This window comes from Petaurus breviceps, unplaced genomic scaffold (assembly GCF_028583685.1).
Source record: "Petaurus breviceps papuanus isolate PSGF00001 unplaced genomic scaffold, PetGlider_PUasm1.0 90775, whole genome shotgun sequence".
In the NCBI taxonomy this organism is placed as follows: Eukaryota; Metazoa; Chordata; class Mammalia; order Diprotodontia; family Petauridae; genus Petaurus; species Petaurus breviceps.
In genome coordinates, this window is record NW_027187342.1 from 11,838,767 (window position 1) to 11,844,691 (window position 5,925).

General features: G+C 40.0%; 1 pseudogene; it reads left to right on the forward strand.

The window, feature by feature from the left end:
• The first annotated feature begins 272 nt into the window (after positions 1–272).
• Positions 273–2,835, forward strand: LOC138146913 (glyceraldehyde-3-phosphate dehydrogenase pseudogene; annotated as a pseudogene).
• Positions 2,836–5,925: the final 3,090 nt, after the last annotated feature.

Below are 5,925 nucleotides of genomic sequence, written 5' to 3' on the forward strand. Positions count from 1 at the left end.
GCCCAAGGTCACATGGTTAGTTTTTGTGTTGTGTCTGAGGCCGGATTTGAACTCTAGTCCCCCTGATTCCAGGGCCAGTGTTCTATTCACTGTGCCACCTAGCCGCCCCCCCGAAGTTTTTTTTAAATCATTTTAATTTTAATAATTTAAAAAATTTGATACCTGTATTTCAATATAATTTATTTCCTTTATAAGCCTATGGATCTTATTTTATTCATGTAAAACCATGATTTTGAGACAAGATTCATAGGCTTCTTCATATTGCCAAATGGATCCTCATGACATAAAAATGGTGAAGGACCCCCACTTTAGAGGGATGGCTCTGGGCATTGAGGAGAGTAAATGATTTCGTCAGAGTCATATAATGCCTAATGCTGGTATCAGGATCCCTAAGCATTAAAGTAGCATCTTTGAAGGTAGGGACTTTTTAATTTTTGTCTTTGTTAATCATAGCACTCAGCACTGCTTAGCAAATGGTTTGTTTGGATTGGATGATGCTGGCACCTCTTTTAGAATTTTTAGTTTTGGAGGGTTACCTGGATCACTGAGAGGTCACATCACTTGCCCAGAATTACACAGCTACAATGGGTCAGAGGCAGAGCATAAATGCAGGTCTACCTGACTCTTTTTTATTTTTAAATTTATGAAATAAAACAAGCATTTCCATAACACAGTAGGATGTGTTGCACATGAAATTGCAAATCTATTATATACAATTTGCTATTCCTTTTAAATATATAATAAAATTATCATGTAAATTTCTTTTTTTCTTCCCTCTCCCACCCACCCTAGAGATAGCTACCATTAAGCACAAATAGGTAGGTGTGTGTATGTGTGCATGTGTGTGTAAAATTCTATACATACTTCTATTAATTAGTCTAGATGCAGATAGTGTCTTTCTTCATATGCCCTTTATAGCTAATTTAGGTATTTGTAATAGTAAAAATGACTTATTCGGTGTGAGCCCACATAGAATGGTGAGAGCCCCATAGAATGACTTAGCACAGACTTACTCTGTATCCAATCCAAGCAAACTTTTAATAAACTTTACTTTTCTTTGGCTGAGAGAAGAGTTGAGTCGAGTTCATTGGGCAGGACCCGCATGTTGGTATTTTGGGGTCTCCAGAGCGACCCTACCCCTCTTTATGGGTGACGTCTTGACTTCAATAATCAGCAATGAGGACACATTTGCTGGTCTTGTCCTGTCCTGAGTCAGACAACCTCCACCAAGGCTGCTGAGACCCAGAAACAGAAACTACAATGAGCTTGGAATGCAGCAGTCACTGTGAGCTGAGACATGGAACAGGAACAGAGAGCTGCCTACCTGTGAATCCAGGCAAGAGTTGAGAGCAATCAGCCCATGGAGGAGGAGCTGTGGGGTTTGGAAGTTAGCCTCAAGTTAAGATGAAAGAAAACTTTACTTGAATACTCTATTGACTGATGAGACTTATGATTCAATTCCACAATTCCTTGAATTTCACATTTTGTCCCCCTCCTTCTCCTACCCCCCATGGCGGCTTATGGTTATAAGGACGGATTGTACCAGCTGGAATGAAAAATGATAAAGAGGACATAAAACCAAATAAGAGAACGAAAAAGATCAGCTTTTTCTCCCCAGAAACAGAAACTGTGAAGGACCTGAGGTGGACTAAACACTGTGAGCGTCAGTATGGAACAGGAAGTGGACAAGGAGCTGGACAACAAGGAGCTGGAAGGAGCTGAGACCATGAAAGGGGAACCATGGAAGGGGAGATCCAATCTCTCCTTAAGATGAGAAGACTTCTCCTTGGCTTGTTGCCAGGTTCTGCTGCTTAAGTTGCATCCCTGAAACAAGAAGGTGAAGGTCAAAGTCAATGGATTTGGCTGTATTGGACGCTTGGTGACCAGGGCTACGTTCACCTCAGGTGGAGTAGACATTGTGGTCATCAATGACCCCTTCATTGACCTCAACTACATGGTTTATATGTTTCAATATGATTCCACTCATGGCAGATTCAAGGGCACTATCAAGGCTGAGAATGGGAAGCTGGTGATCAATGGAAAAGCCATTACCATATTCCAGGAAAGGGATCCCACCAATATTAAATGGGGAGATGCTGGAGCTGAGTATGTTGTAGAGTCCACTGTAGTCTTTACCACCATGGTAAAGGCTGGGGCTCACTTGAAAGGTAGAGCCAAGAGGGTAATCATCTCTGCCCCTTCTGCTGATGCCCCAATGTTTGCGTAGGAGTAAACCATGAGAAATATGATAATTCCCTTAAGACTATCAGTAATGCTTCCTGCACTACCAACTGCTTGGCCCCCTTGGCCAAGGTCATTCATGACAACTTTGGCATTGTGGAAGGACTCATGACTACAGTCCATGCCATTACTGCTACCCAGAAGACAGTAGATGGCCCCTCTGGTAAGCTGTGGTGTGATGGGCATGGTGCTACCCAAAACATCATCCCTGCTTCCACTAGTGTTGCTAAGGCTGTAGGCAAGGTCATACCCGAACTGAATGGGAAGCTCACAGGCATGATCTTCTGTGTTCTTACTCTCAATGTATCTGTTGTGGATCTGACCTGCCACCTGGAGAAACCTGCCAAATATGATGATATCAAGAAAGTGATGAAGCAAGCATCAGAGGGACCCTTGAAGGGCATCTTGGGCTACACAGAGGACCAGGCTGTCCCCTGTGATTTCAACAGCAACACTCACTCTTCTACCTTTGATGCTAGCGCTAGTATTGCCCTCAATGACCATTTTATCAAGCTTATTTCCTGGTATGACAATGAGTATGGTTATAGCAACCATGTAGTAGACCTCATGATCTACATGGCCTCCAAGGAGTAAAGTGGAAAGCCATAGATCTTCATCCCCAGCCAAAAAGAGGAGATCCACCACTGGGGAGCCCACATTCCTAATCTGGGTTCCTATACTAGGGATCCCATGTCCCATTCACATTCTTGCTCCAAAGCACCCCTGCAATAGGGGGAAGAAGCCTAGAGTTCTGTATTGTGTACCATCAATAAAGTCACTATATTCAGTGCAAAAAACAAACAAAAACTAGAGCAATGTATGAAAACTAATAAGATGACATCTCAAAGAAATTGTAAATTCTTACAACTGAAGGAAAAATAAATAAACTTCAAAGAAACAAATAAAGAAGTAAATATCACAGCTAAAAAAATGAATTATTCACTTAAAGTTGTTCTTAAAACAATATTGCATTACTGTATACAAAGTTCTCTTGGTTCTGCTCACCTCATTCTTCATTATTTCATACAGGTCTTTCCATGTTTTTTCTAAAATCATTGAGCTCATCATTTCTTATAACACAGAAGTATTAAGCCAGTCCTCTATCCATTATACCAGACTGCCTCTCAAATAAGTATTATCTGACCATTTAAGCTACTCTGAGGTCAGACAATATCCAAAAGGCAAACTGGCATAGCGGGTAGAGATATGGTTTGAGATATATAGAGAGAGAGATGATAGAGATAAGGTTTGGGTTAAAGTCTTGATCTATTCTAACTGTATGACCTTGGGCAAGTGACTCAGGCAGCTACATGACATTTTTATGTCACTTCTCATGCCCAAGTGATCATAGGTAAGATGCTGCACATCATTCCACTCTGCCATTGGCTTACCTGTAGTTTTTATTTTTTGAGGTTATACTGGCCCCTGATTCATAGACACAAAACATTTTATTCTTTAGCTTCAGTGGGAGAATATTGGCATTAAATAGATGACTTTTTGTGATAGCGAACACTTAAAGAGCACTAAAAGCACTATGGTATTTCCCAAATTCAATCCAACCCGTCCTCCTCCTCTGACTCGATTCTGGGCCCAACTTGGGGTCCATCTGCAGCTCTCGTTCAAAATGAGGACTGAGGGACTAACTAGGCTGTCTGCCCACCAGCTGCACGTCATACTCCAGGCAATCTGGGTTTATATTCAGCTTTGTTTTCCCAGTGTGATTGTTTAGACCAAATCTCTTTCTTGCTGCTGTGGGTTTTACTGAGTAAATGCTCAAAAAATGTTTATTCATGAGCTTATAAATCCACTAGGGAACTGTGTTCTATAGAACCTTATGATGAAAGTAGGAATTCTTTAAGAAAATTTTCATGCTAGGGATATTCCCTCTAAAATATTAGATGTAAAGTATAATACATATAAAATGTTAAATGTAAAACATACTAGCTGTAAAATATTAGGTATTGAGATATTTTTATGACTCTGGGACCTCATTGGTGAGATTTCTCTCTTTAGTGGTGTAGCTCACAATCTACCCATAGCCTTCCATTTTGTACTGCTCTTCCCTAGATCCTCCCATGAATGTTACATAAAGGATGTGAATGCTCAATCCTTTTCTGGGGCTTTTTACATTCTCTCTGTACCAGTGCAGTATCTGGGTTACTCATTTGTCCTATATCCCATGACTGGACCACCTCATTTTATGATCATACGTGTCCTTGAATATCTTTTACACCACTTCCTGTGAGTCATTGCTCACATCTCTGTGTAGTTATGTTCACATCAAACATATATAACATCTCTATCCATGGCCATATTGTTGAGAATAGAGAAGTGGCCTTGGAGCCTGGGTTCAAGCCCTACCTCTGACACCCAGCTGGCTATGTGACCTGGGCTAATCACTTAATAGTCTAGTGTTCTGGGTGACTGTTAGATTATATGTTGCAGAGAGGGATGTTTACCTTTATTGGAAGAGGAAATTCCTTATCATGAGCTTCCTAAACCAATGAAATCTCCCTTTCCATAACTGCTGAACACACTCATAACTGTATAAATGAATGAATGAAAAATCAGTTATTAAATGCTTTTAATAACTTAAAATTAATCTTTAATGTTATTAATAATTAATGAAATGTTTTAGATAACTCAAGGGAATAAATTACTATTTTATAATAAATTATATAAAATATAATGGCATATTAAAATAAAATTAATTTTTTTAAGGCCAGCTAGGTGGTAAAATAGATGGAGTACTGAGCCTGGAGTCAGGAAGACTCATCTTTCTGAGTTAAAATCTGGCCTCAGACACTGACTAGCTGAGTGATGTTGGGCAAGTCACTTAACTCTATTTGCTTCAAGTTTCCTCTTCTGTAAAATGACCAAGAGAAGGAAATAGCAAACCATTCCAGTATCTTTGCCAAGAAAACCCCAAATGGAGTCATGAATAGCTGGACACGAGTGAAAACAACTGAAAAACAAATAATTAAAATAAAAATATTTTAAATGAATAAAATAATTTAATTAATAAAAGTTAAGCAAATAATTTAGAGATTGATAAAAAGCACTTCTTAAATGTGCTAAGCACTGAGAATGCAAATACTAAGAGCTAGACAAATCCTGCTCTCCAGGAGCTAATGGGATACTACATAAAAGAAAATTCAGCTAAAGACAAATGGAAAAGCCCTCCAGTCCTAAAGGTACCTCTGGGCAAATGGCAATACCCAGGGTTCTTTACATCATTAGGTCAGATAACAACAACAGGATCTACACGGTATAGAAGGATCCTAGGAGGAAGTGGCAGGTCTGGTGATCTTCCACCTCATGGGAAAGAATAGAGTTAGTGACTCCTATCTCATCCAAGCTCTATGAGCAAGTCATGCAACCCAGATGCATTCTGGGATGGCTTGGGTCTGGGTGAGGGGAAAAGAGAGAAGGGAAAGGTTCTTCTTTTCCCCTTCCCTGTGTTTTTGTGTCTTTCTAACATCTTGGAATCCCAGATAGGCTATGGAATTGGGTCAGGGCTGGGGGAGACACATACAGGCTTAATTTCCTCTATTTTACCTCAAACCTTCCCCACCAATCCCTTTAACTCAGAGGTTATTCCATACTCCCAGGTCCTGCAGATTAACATTTATGAATTTAATCAGACTATTTCAAGCCTAAGTATTCCATGGCCAAGTGGGGTTG